A 14193-nucleotide genomic window follows, 5' to 3' on the forward strand; every position below is an offset into this window, starting at 1 on the left:
CAGCAGTAAAAAAGGCAAATGCAATTCTAGGATGTATTAACAGAAGCATACAGTCTAGATCACGTGAAGTCATTATTTCCCTCTACTCCTCTTTGGTCAGACCTCATCTGGAATACTGTGTCTAGTTTTGGGCACCACATTTTAAAAAAGACATCAACAAACTGGAGCAAGTTCAGAAAAGAGCGACCAGAATGGTGACCGGTCTGCAAACCCTGTCTTATGAGGAAAGGTTGCAGGATTTGGGAATGTTTAGTTTGCAAAAGAGAAGACTGAGAGGAGACTTAATAGCTGTCTACAAATATCTAAAGGGCTGTCACATTGTAGAAGGATCAACTTTATTCTCATTTGCACAAGGAAAGACTAGAAGCAATGGGATGAAACTGAATGGGAGGAGACACAGATTAGATATTAGAAAAAACTTTTTGACAGTTAGAGTGATCAATGAGTGGAACAAGCTGCCACGAGAAGTGGTGAGTTCTCCTTCAATGGATGTCTTCAAACAGAGGCTGGACAGCCATCTGACTGGGATGATTTAGCGAATCCTGCTTTGAGCAGGGGGTTGGACCAGATGGCCCAGGAGGTCCCTTCCAACTCTGCGATTCTATGATTCTATGATTCTTAAGGATTCTTTGGTCAGTATTGAAGTACAATTATTATCAGCATTTCATTTTTTTTTTTTAAACTTTTATTGACAAATTCATCAAGCTTATGCAAAGACATCTGGCGCCTGCACGCGACGCAGTGGACGAAACTCACGGGGACCCTGCTGCCCGGAGAGACGGAGGTGCCGGCCACGGCCTTGGCTCACGGGATGGAGACTGCGCAGCTCCATAAGTAAGGTAAGAAAATCTTGCTATCTTAGGCTAGTTTCACACTAGCGTTTATTCGACGTAGCGCACAGCGCCGCTAAGCCCCGCCCCCTGCCGACTCCCTGCCCGCCCCATCCGGTCATCGCCGCCTACTATCGCACATGGATGCTTGCGTTCTGCACACCCTATCTTTAGCATAGGGTGCGCAGATCGTGCACTAGTAGGATTTTGGCGTGCGCTGCGCACTTTTGAAGGTGCGCTGTGCACGCCGAAATGCAACATGCTGCGTTCGGCGCGCACGGGCGCACCTTCAAAAGTGCGCAGCACACGCCAAAATCCTACTAGCGCACGATCTGCACACCCTATGCTAAAGATAGGGTGCGCAGATCGCAAGCGTCCATGTGCGATAGTAGGCGGCGATGACCGAATGGGGCGGGCAGGGGGCATCGAATAAACGCTAGTGTGAAACTAGCCTTAGGCCTGTTTCACACATCAGTTTTTTTGCTTCAGTTAAAATCCGCTAAAATGGCGGACAACGGATCCGTTCTTGGACTGATGACAACGTTTGTCACCGGACCGTTATTTTAACGGATCCGTCGAAGGAAGAATTTTAAAGGAACCGCTGCCTGGGGAGAGGGGAGAGAGAGAGAGAAAGAGAGAATTTTTTCGCCGCCAGAACAGAGTTTAGGGTTAAATTTCCGAGAAAGGCAAATCCTCCGGGCATGCGCAATATCAAATGCGGATCTGGCCGCCAAAAAAACGTTACATGGTCCGTTCAGGCATGTCGGCGGACGCCAAAATTTTGGCGGATCCGCAAAAAAATGGATCGAATTGATGGCCATCCGTCAAGATCCGCCGGTAATGCAACTCAATGGGAAAAAAACGGATCCGCCAAGCAAAATGGTGGATCCGTTTTTTTGCACAATGGCGGTTTTTGACGAATTTCAAAAAACTGATGTGTGAAACAGGCCTTACCTGAATGTCCTCTGTGCCCAGTCCGGGTCTATACCTCTTGCCGGTCAGATGTGGCCAGCTTCTTAGCCAAGTCCATTCTTGTCTAATCTTTGCTTGGACTTCATCGTAAGTTCTATGTCTTTGTCCTCCTGTTTTTTGAGGATTGACCACAGGTTCTCGATAGAATTAAGATCCGGTTGAGTTTCCCGTCCATGGATGAAAATTAAAAATTTTTGTTCGCTGAGCCATTTGTTTACCGCTTTTGCCTTGTGACATGGTTTCCTTCATGGTGGAAAAAGCCTTGGCCACCACCAAACAGCTCCTGGATCGTTGGGAGAAGTTGCTCTTGGAAGATGTTTAGATCCCATTCTTTATTCATGGAAGTCACTGTTATCACAGACAACGTTACATCAAACTGATTTGTGGCATCTTGTTCCGCTACATGATGTTTAGATTTTCACAGTGGGATTTTACAACTTGACATTTTTGCTTTTAATGTTCATCTCGCAAATGATTGCCCCACTGAGAACGGATCATTCACAAGACTAGAAATAATATAACCTTGCAGAGATTGTTCATTAGTTATTATCTTCTGTAATGTATGGGCATCACTTATCCGGGATAAAGAACTTTATTCATTGCCTTACAATAATGAAACAAAACAGTAAGTGTCCATTGTTCTCCTGTTTACGGCCATTGTATATATATTTTATATTGTGCATTGTCGTGCTGTATAAAAGGCATGCGGATCTTTTCAAATCTCATAACATGAATTTAATAATTAAATTAATATTAGCATCATTCCTGGTGTTAATGTATATGCATTATAAATGTAATGTGTCCTAGTAACAGGGACAAATCGCTCATTTTTAACTCCTTCGTGACTTGTTCTGAAAGGGCTCCATTAATATTTTATTGTCTTTGCTTCTGTGCATTTTTTTTTTTTACTGCTGTAACTGTAGGAGGTTTTTGTTACGCAGAAATACTTGCATTATTTTTTGCCATTTTTGGGCTTACAGATGAGTGAGTCAATTTTTTCTTTCTGCAACGCTAATATTAAAAAAGAAATACATATTTTTGGTATTGCTTTTCATTATTCTTATTACAGTTTAACAGTAAATAACCAATTCGATAATTTTTTAAGGCGTTGTCCACTACTGGACCACTCCAGTCTAAATGATCCAGGACCCTAATTAACGTAAAAAAATTCTATACTCGCATCTGCTGAGGTTTTCCAGCGGTTGGCGCAGCTCTTCTCGGAGAGTGACTTGTGTCACGTGCTGGCTGTAGCCAATGAGCGACTGCTCTTCGACTGCAGGGTCATCAATATTTCGTCAGGGTGGACGTCTGCTCTAATGGAATAGTAAAGGCTTCAGCTGACAATAGGCTAATCATTGGCTGCAGTGGCGTTACCATCCTTTGAATGGCAGTGCTGCAGAAGGTGAGTATCCACTGGTTTATTTCTAATAGAGGTCTTAAGTCGATTAAGCTGGGCAAGTCCAGTAGTGGGCAACCCCTTTAAGGTCATGTGAGTACTGGTATGTATAACATTTTTATTGTGCATTATGTAATTTTTTTTAACCTCTTTACACCCCCAACCCTGTGTACACTTTCATGACCAGGCCAAATTTTACAACTCTGACTAGTATTAAAATTATATGGTAATAACTCTGGAACGCTTCAACGTATCCCACTGATCCTGAGATTATTTTCTCATGACGTATTGCACTTCATGATAGTGGTAAAATTTCTTCAACATGACTTGTGTTTATTTGTGAAAAAAAATGTAAATTTGGTGAAAATTTTGAAAATTTTGCAATTAATTTTTATGCCCTTGAATCAGAGAGTTATGTCACACAAAATAGCAAAATAGTTGATAAATTACATTTCCCACATGCCTACTTTATATCAGCACAATTTTTGAAGCCTGGTTTTTTTGTTAGGAAGTTATAAGGGTTAAAAGTTGACCAGCGATTTCTCATTTCTTCAGCAAAATTTACAAAACCATTTTTTAGGGGCTACATTACATTTGAAGTCACTTTGAGGAGTCTATATGACATAAAATACCCAAAAGTGACATCATTCTAAAAACTGCATGTCTCTAAGTGCTTAAAAGCACATTCAAGAGTTTTAAAAATGTGGAAGGAAAAAATGAACATTTAATTGTTAATTGTTTTTCACAAAAATTTCACTTTACACCCAGGCTTTAATATTTTTGCAAGGGTAACAGAAAAAAATGGACCCCAAGACGTTTTTTTTCTGTCAGCTAGTTCAGAGAGATAGGATTCTGTGTCAAATTGATCTTCAAGTATATCAAATCCTTTGTGTTAATTGTGCGGTCCAACCTGCAGACAACATTCCTTCATCCAAATCCTTTGTGCTAATTGTGTATTCCAGCCAGCAGTCCACATTTTTTCACCTAAATCCTTTGTGCTAATTGTGTGGTCCAGACAATAGTCCACTTTTCAGCATCTAAATCATGTGTGCTTAATTGCGTGTGCCAGCCAGCAGTCCACATTTCAGCATCTAAATCATGTGTGCTAATTGTGTGATCCAGCCAGCAATCCATGTCTCAGCATCTAAAACCCTTGTGCTAATTTTGTGGGACAGCCACATTATCTCAGCAAATAAATACTGATTGTTAATTTAGTGACAGGTGACAGATCTGGACCTAAGGTTGTGAAACAGCTGGTTAAAAGTAGTGTGGTGCAGTGACCGCTGTGACAGCTAGGGGGCGCTGTGTGGATGTCCTAGGACATGCATACAGGCATCTCCATTATTGTAAGGGAGAAAGGATGAACGGCAGGATGGTAAATGATCGATATGTATCTCAGGGTGGGTGGCCCTGGGATGGAAGCTGGAACCGGTATTAATCAGCAGATATTCTGCTGATGGTTTCTGTCTACAATAGGGAAGCTTCCAGGTGGCTTGGTGAGATGGGTGGGATCAGTCACCTACAAACCCACACAGGGGCATGTGTCTGAATGCCCATAGTAAAACCTGTATATGTGTGTGTATGGCTGGGTGTTTGGAAAGGACCTGCAATGAGGTCATAGCCATGTGATCCATACCTCACCTGTGAGTGTGGCTACCGACCCTATAAGGTTACCAGGATAGGTAACATGAGAGAGTGCATGGATCTGATTGGGACATGTGGAAGGTCACGGAAGGCATAGGTGCTGGAAGGTGTGCTGCCTCCCTTAAGAGCGCATGCTGAGGCCGCTGACCTGGTGAGACATGTGTATATTGGCCTGTGTGTGTTGGACAGTCCCCAGGAGGGAACAGATGTCCGGAATGAGAAGAAACTAAGAGGTAACCCCGGACAGGGTGAAATAACTGTGAGGCTATAGAGCCTGGTTGCTGGACAAAGCACCGCCTGTGTGACCACAGGGCTAAGAGAGCGGAGCTCTATTATGAACAATCGTTTGGTCTGGTGTAAGACTGTTACCATTGCTTCATGCCTCTATGGTTTATTCCGTGTAACAATAAACCGTATGGACTGGTTATGTTGAAAAACCCTGTGCCGGACCCTATAAATCAGCTGCCAAGTAAGTGTCTCCCAACACGAATAATAGGCGCTACCTTACAGTAGGGAAGGGTACATCCAACATGAGTCGGAAAAAGTGAGGTTGTGGTGGAAGAGGGAATAGGCTTGGTTTTCGAGGTGTTTGTTGGGTAGAAGGTAATGTTACTGAAAACTCTACAGAGCAAAAACCGGCTTGTCCTATCCAAAGACAACTGACAACTTCTGTTACTGGAAGGGCTACTTGACTGCCTTTTTTGGCAGCTGCACAGTGGTACGCCTTGTAGGTGAGGGCCAGAAAGAGTATGTGCTCCTGTGGATGGCAAAAGTCATCCAGGCCATGTCCCATGCATCCATACTGCACAATTATACTATTTGTACCCTGAGTCAGTTGGGCGGTTGGAGAGTTGTGGCAAGGGGGAAACAAGGGTGATTGGGGTGCCACCTCTGAGGACTCTACTTTGTGTGATGTTTAGGTGGGGCAAGAGGAGGAGAGGCCACTTGATGCAGTGCTTGCCATCCACTGGAGCATATGTTCTTTCTGGCCCTCATCTATGGAGCACTGGGCGGCTGCCAAAGAAAGAAAGTCAAGTAGCCCATCCAGTAGCACAAACTGTCAGATGTTTTTTGATAGAACGAGCCAGTGGTTGTTCAGTAGAGCTTTCAGTAACATTATCACATACCACATTTACAACATGAACAGCAAGACTATTCCCCCTTCCAGCAAAACCTTGCTTTTTCTGACTCGTGTTGAATTAAATATACCCTTCCCCTCTTTAAACCAGCTGTTTCACAATATTAGGCTCAGACCTGTCAGTCACCTGTCACTAAATTATTAATCAGAATTTATTGGCTGATATAGTGTGGCTAGACCACATAATTAGCACAAAATATTAATATGTTGAAAAGTGGACTGGAGGCAGGACCACAGAATTAGCACTAAAGACTTTTTTCTTTATGAAATGAGGCCTGGTGCCTGCACCAGAGTATTTGGCCAAACAATTTTGAGTATAAATGAGGCCTGGTTCTTGTTACCCATTATTAGCACAAATTATTTATATTATGAAATGAGGTATGGTGCCTGCACCAGAGTGTTAGGCCAAATAATTAGGATTATGAAATTAGGTCTTGTGCCTGTACCAGAGTATTATTCCAAATGATTTTCATTATGAAATGAGGTCTGGTGCCTGCACCAGATTATTAAGCCAAATGATTTGGAAATGAGGCCTAGTGCCTACAACACATTGTTAGCACAAAGGATTTATATTATGAAATGAGGTCTGGTGTCTGCACCAGAGTATTATCCAAAACTATTTCGATTATGAAATGAAGTCTGGTGCCCGCGCCAGACTATTATCCAAAACTAATTATATTATGAAATAAGCCTTGGTTCCTGTGTAAGGAGGAGAACCAGACCGTGGGTACCTGTCCTGTGCCAGGTCCGGAACTGTCGGGGCTGTCTCCTCTGTTGTCCGGAGGAAAGAGTAAGAAACCGGACAGATGTTTGCACTCGGAAGCAGGGGGCATGGCTAAGCAGCAGCAGCCACAGTGCTTGCGGAATCAGTCAGTCTTGGCGGGAACAGGCGGTATGCAGCAGGGAGAGAGGTGTGCTCTATCCCTCGAGCACCGGGTCTGCGCCGGCCCACATCAGTGTACTTCTGCTGTCACCAGCAGAGATTCCAGAGAGGGAAGGGCAACGTGCCCGGTAACTGCCAGAGAGCAAGGTGCCGTGCGCTTCGTGACCGTGAGTACCGCGCTCATTCCGCATAGAGAAAACCGAGAACTGGACAGAGTTTTGTGGCCTACCTTGCCAGTTTATACTTGTCAGATCACGTCGGACCCTGATGGTTCTGCTATCTTGTTTGTTCCAGCCGCACATGCTTATGGGCTCAGCGGAAGGTGCTGGAGACCGACCACTGCTGCCAAAAGACGGACTGCCATTACCAGCAGGACCTTCTTGGACAAGCACCACGCCAGCCGTTGTTGGCAATACTGACTCCCAAATAGGATCTGCAGTCTGAGGAACTTCTGACATGATAAGTGTACAAATGAACTGCCGTTACCTTGTTCCTTAACGCTGCACCATTTTCAACTGAACTGTTTATTCCCCTATTTAACCATTCATCTCCCTGCAAGGAGTTAACCCCCCGTTTAATTAAAACGATTAAAATTGTTAACCCTTGCTCTGCCTTCTATCTGTCACTGCATCCTGACCCTGTTCACACCTGCACCAGAGTATTATCCCTAAAGATTTTGATTATGAAATTATGTCTGGTGCCTGCACCAGACTATTAGGCCAACAATTTGGATAATGCAATGAGGCCTGGTGCCTGTAACACATTATTAGTGCTTGTACCAGAGTATTTGCCCAAAAGATTTTGATTAGGAAATGTGGACTCCTGCTTGCACACCAATATTAGTCCAAAAGATTTTTATTAGTAAATGTGACCTCCTGAGACATGACTGCAACATAATGATAGCCCAGTCTATTTTGATTTGGCAATGGGGTCTAGTGCCTGCACCTCAAAATGAGCCCTATTGATTTTGATTAGCAAATAAGGCCTCCTGGCTGCACCTCAATATTATCCCTAACAATTTTGATTAGCAAATGGGGCCTCCTGGCTGCACCCCAATATTAACCCTAACAATTTTGATTAGCAAATGTGACCTCCTCAGTCCTGACTGCAACACAGTATTAGCCCTAATTCAAGTCTCCAGGACCAGATGAATTACACCCCAGAGTACTGAAGGAGATAGCAGAAGAAATTTTTGAACCCCTCTCCATAATCTTTGAAAATTCTTGGAGAACAGGAGAAGTGCCAGAAGACTGGAGAAGAGCAAATGTTGTTCCTATCTTCAAAAAGGGGAAGAAGGTGGACCCAGGCAACTATAGGCCGGTGTGTCTGACTTCTATACCAGGAAAGATCTTTGAACAAATTATTAAACAACATGTATGTCAATACCTGGATAAGAATGAAGTGATTAAACAGAGTCAGCATGGGTTTGTAACTAATAAGTCATGTCAGACTAACTTAATTTCCTTCTATGACGGTATCACTGATTGGGTGGATCAAGGAAATGCTGTAGATATAGTATATCTTGACTTCAGCAAAGCATTTGACAAAGTCTCTCATACAATCCTTATTGAAAAAATGACTAAGTATGGAATGGACAAGGCAACTGTTAGGTGGATTCATAACTGGCTTAGTGATCGGACCCAAAGGGTGGCCGTAAATGGCTGCACATCCAGTTGGAAGAATGTCTCAAGTGGGGTACCACAGGGCTCTGTCCTGGGCCCTGTATTGTTCAACATCTTTATCAATGATTTAGATGAAGGAATTGAGGGTAAACTGATTAAATTTGCTGATGACACAAAGCTAGGAGGGATAGCTAATAATAGAGAAGAGAGAGAGAGGATTCAAAAAGATTTAAATAAACTGGAGAAGTGGGCAGCAACTAACAGAATGGTTTTTAATAGGGAGAAATGCAAAGTACTACATCTGGGCAATAAAAATGAAAAAAGCATATATAGAATGGGAGGAATAGAGCTAAGTGACATCACATGTGAAAAAGACTTGGGTATACTAATAGATCACAGACTGAATATGAGTCAACAGTGTGATGCAGCAGCAAAAAAGGCAAATGCAATTCTAGGATGTATTAACAGAAGCATACAGTCTAGATCACGTGAAGTCATTATTTCCCTCTACTCCTCTTTGGTCAGACCTCATCTGGAATATTGTGTCCAGTTTTGGGCACCACATTTTAAAAAAGACATCATCAAACTGGAGCAAGTTCAGAAAAGAGCGACCAGAATGGTGACCGGTCTGCAAACCCTGTCTTATGAGGAAAGGTTGCAGGATTTGGGAATGTTTAGTTTGCAAAAGAGAAGACTGAGAGGAGACTTAATAGCTGTCTACAAATATCTAAAGGGCTGTCACATTGTAGAAGGCTCAACTTTATTCTCATTTGCACAAGGAAAGACTAGGAGCAATGGGATGAAACTGAATGGGAGGAGACACAGATTAGATATTAGAAAAAACTTTTTGACAGTTAGAGTGATCAATGAGTGGAACAGGCTGCCACGAGAAGTGGTGAGTTCTCCTTCAATGGTAGTCTTCAAACAGAGGCTGGACAGACATCTGACTGGGATGATTTAGCGAATCCTGCTTTTAGCAGGGGGTTGGACCAGATGGCCCAGGAGGTCCCTTCCAACTCTACGATTCTATGATTCTATGATTCTAATGATTTGGCTTAGCAAATGGGGCCTGGTGCCTGCACCCCATTATTAGCCCTAATGATTTTGATTAGCAAATAAGGCCTCCTGACTGCACCACACTATTATCCCTAACAATTTTGATTAGCAAATGGGGCCTCCTGAGTCCTGACTGCAACACATTATTAGCCTAAACGATTTAGCTTAGCAAATGGGGCCTGGTGCCTGCACCCCATTATTAGCCCTAATGATTTTGATTAGCAAATGGGGCCTCCTGGCTGCACCCCAATATTATTCTTAATAATTTTGATTAGCAAATGGGGCCTCCTGGCAGCATCCAAATATTAGCCCTGACGATTTTGATTAGCAAATGTGACCTACTGAGTCCTACCTACACACAGCATTACTCTAAATGATTTTGAGTAGGAAATGTGGACTCCAGCCTGCACAATACTATTAGCACAAACTAGCTAAATGCTGTAACTATATAGCATATGATTAGTTATGCAGATTCTTGGCATATCACTGCATTGTTACTGTTTTGCTCCAAAAGACCTAAATTTTACTTTTTATTATTTTGTTAGTGTTTTGTAAATTCACCTTAGCTTTCAACACTTCCTGAATCCTTTGGGACTTGCTCTCGATCAGATTCAAACATGTGTCAACTGAAATTTGATGTCAGGTTTCTTCTACTTGTTCCAAAAGTTGGTGCATACTGGTCCACTCATTTGAGTATGTGTACAGTTTTTGATTGGGTTGAGGTCTGGGGTCTGTGGGGGCCATTCCAGCACCTCTACTTTATTGTAATTGAACATTTCTTCACCGTATGCTTCAGGTCGTTGTCCTGCTGGAAAACTATGTCATCCTTTTCATACCTATAGTACTTGAGTGCATGAAGTAACTTGACATTTCCTTCGATTTCTCAATTCGTTAGCCCCTTTTTCCGTTGTTTCTTTCAGACCAATTTGCACCTATCAGAGCCTAGTCCATTGACTTTTGTTTCGTCGCTCCAAGTCACCCGTTTCAAATCTTTAAATGTTCACTTTTTGTAATTGTTTGCAAACTTGAACCAACGCTTCTTATGACAATATTGAAGTTGAGGTTCTTCACCTTTTTTCGGGCCACCATTCCAGACTTGTGTAATGTACGTCGCATGGTGATTGCATCGAGGTCTGTGATGTCACTATTATGAAGCACATGTACGAGCCATCTCCACTGCTGTATTTGTTGCGCCAAAACTGATAGAACTTGGAATGAGCCGATTTGTTGAATCCGATATTTTACTTGGATGTCCACTTTTAGGCTTCTGAATGGATGGGCTTCATTTTATATTCGTCAAACTGTCATGGCACTCACATTTTGCAGTTTGGCAATTTTCTTAGACTGCTATTCATGAGATGGATGGTGCTGTTTCTCTTTTCTTGAGAAATCATCTTCATGGCTCCTCCTCAATTCGAACCAGTGACCTTTCACTTTGGAATCGATCTAATAATACACTGAGCTTTTAGGGAATGTGAGAACAGGTTGTGTATTATAGTAAAAAAATTTTCCACCACCAGGAGCACAAAACAGTAACAATGCATTGACTTGACAAGAACTTGCATAACTAATCATATGTTAAATAGTTGCAAGTCAAATTTATTTGTGAACAGGCCAAGATGATAGCCTATAAAATGATGGTAGTCTCATGATCAAAGCCATAGTGGATGGTGAGATATGGAGTCTGAAAGTCAAAAGTTCAAAACATTGTTACCCTTTTGCTCTTCACTGTATACCTGGACTTTGAGACATACTGTATATGCCACGATTGGAAGACATATAGACATATATACCAGGATTAGGAGACATACAGTATATGCCAGGAGGGGCCGAGGATTGGGGAGATATATACCACAAAGAGGCCTTAATACATAATGAAAATGGGGTGAAAACACATGCGCCTTTATAGGATTTAGAATGTTAGAAAAGCCCATACACTACTAACTTGCACGGGGGCCAGGTCTAAATTTTGCATCGGGGCTCATCGAACTCTATTTACTCCACTGCTTCCAGGTGCCACATAAATCAAGTTTCTCCAGAACATTCTGTCTTGAGTTGCATTTTGTTTTTTATTTTGGATATATATGGCTAAGTTTTATCTTTAGAGGTTGGCTCTGCATTTAGCTGACATTGAAACTTCTTTTATATCATGCATTGACTTCAACTTAGGTTATTTGCATCTATTAAACAAAGAGTGATCACTGAATCAAGCACTATTTCCTCAACCGATTTTCTTAAACTGCATGCCATCGTTATATGGTAAATATAGCCGCTGTAATGTGGTTTATTTCTGGGCAGGATGTGTCTGATTTATATCTAAACCGCAAATTACATGCTGAACATGAGAGGCTTGGAGAGTAGGATACTTACTGTATATACACCATCTCCTCTGACTATTTATATACAAAGTATTGTGGAAGAGATAACAGTCTTCTATACTGGCGAGGATGCCACTTCTGGAAATGATTTGTTATGAAAAATGTTGCCTAAAATACAAATATAAACTATGATAGAAGGCGGAAACAGGAAAAAGGATTGAAGGATCCAACTTTGACTAAGCTCTTAATGGTATTGCCAACATGATTTTTTTGGGGGAATGGCTAATGAAAAATATTATTTTTTTTAAACACTTTGGAAAAATCAAAATAAATGAATAAGATTCTAAATTATGTACCCTATGTCTACAGCTCATAATGAAACCAAAGAAGAAGAAAAAAGGGAAGCAAAATGCTATAAAAATACAAATTTTATTGATACATATTAAAATAAAATGAGGAAAAACATGATAATTTAGGGATAAAAAATGCGAAAAGTAAGCCGTTGATATAGGTATGATTGAATCCGCTTAAGTGCCTTAAAACTGCTGGATAAATGATATAGGGTTAAATAAAAAAAAGAAGAAACCTGTTGGTAGCACTGGAGGCTGAGTGAGCGGAACTTGTTGTACTCACTTAGGTATACTAAACCGATCAGGGATCCTGCTGCAGATAAAACTGGTGGTGTAGTTTGCCAGTTGAGGTTCTGATTTAAGAAGGGGTATAGAAATAAAATAAAATTAAGATAGAGAATGCAGCACACAATGCAGAGATCGGTTTAGCCACTTCAATGGCGGATGTAAGCTGCACTTACTGTGGATTGAGATTGCGTATGTAAAGGTTGCTCCTTCCTGTTCCACGTTAAGGCAGCTTTTTAGACCAAATGCTGTGTAATTAGAAAGTGTGATATCCAAGAAGTATCATTTCTCCTTGCGGAGAATGACATGCTAAGCATGTCGAGGTGAGGAGACTTAAAGCCGCAATGCTCCTCTGGGAAATATGCTAATTATGCAAATTGTCTCTTCAGAGAGGAAGAGGACTAGAACTCTAGTGCCACCATATGGAGGTAGCAATCCTAAAAGTCAATGTTGACCCTTTAACAAGCCTAGACAGTGCGATTCTTCTCAAGTGAGTAACCGGCAAACGGATTCTTTTTTACATCTCAGTATAGCGCGGTGAATTTCTTTATTCATTTACTAGTATATTTTCTAACAGGCATCGGCACAGAGCCTGTTCTTCACCTGCTGCATCAGGGATCACTTGACCTCTCGTGTTTCTCAAGTGGACTTGCGCCAGTGTGTTAAATACCTACGAAAAGTAAGCCGTTTAAAAGGAATACACCAAAATAAACCAGATATAGATAAAAGAGTTCACTCTTGATGCTTAATTAAGTTTGGGCTCCAAAGAAAGGCTTATATAGAAGGTAACAAAGAAGTTATAGAAGACTTCAAAAAAGTGTATAAAAGCCTTGGGACTATTATAGTTAATTGACAGACCTTCTATATAAGCCTTTCTTTGGAGACCAAACTTAAATAAGCATTAAGGGTGAACTCTTGCACTTGCATCAGGGTTTCCAAGTAAATCTCTGAAATACATGATTCAGACAGATCCACCGGCGGAAGATTCCCTATAATGAGGCAGATGGAGGCACTGTGGAAGCCATAGGACCTCTGATCCAGCGGTGTCTGTCTTTTTTGGCGTGCATAAAAACACAGTCCACCATAGTTTTGTGCACCTCTGAAAAGAAGGCCAGATGGAGTCCAGACTAACTCTGCTGCCTCATTATAGTGAATGGATCTCTCAGGGGCTTCATCTGTCACGTAGCTCGGAGATTTTGATGGAAACCCCAAAGTATGTGCTCCGCGTAGAGCGCCGGATAAATGTGATCACAAACGTTATGAAAAATGTTCCGAATAAAAGCTTCAACTCAATCCACAAAAAAAGTCCCCACTCAGGTCTGTCATCTGTTCATAGAAATATAGGAGGCTTCCACGTTACTAGTAACACAAAGGCTCTGGAAAAGCCAAAAGAAATTTAGCAAATTTTGCGATCTCAAATCCAAATGCCCCCCCTCGCTTCTGAGCCCCAGTGTGCATAAACCACCTTTAGCATTCACATTTGGCAGGGTTATAATTTCCAAAATGGGGTCACTTGGGGGAGGGGGGATTCTGCTCTCTAGCCCTAAGGAGGCTCTTTGTGGAGTCTGCAAACTATTTGGAAATCTGCGTTCCAGGAGGCAAATAGTGTTCCATCCCTACCGAGACTCTCAAAATGGCTAAGCAGTACTGTGCAGCCACATATGGTGTATTTCTATATTCAGCAGAAACTGTGGGACAC

The sequence above is a fragment of the Dendrobates tinctorius genome, unplaced genomic scaffold (genome assembly GCF_039654945.1).
Source record: "Dendrobates tinctorius isolate UK_male_01 unplaced genomic scaffold, ASM3965494v1 ptg000039l, whole genome shotgun sequence".
Lineage (NCBI taxonomy): Eukaryota > Metazoa > Chordata > Amphibia > Anura > Dendrobatidae > Dendrobates > Dendrobates tinctorius.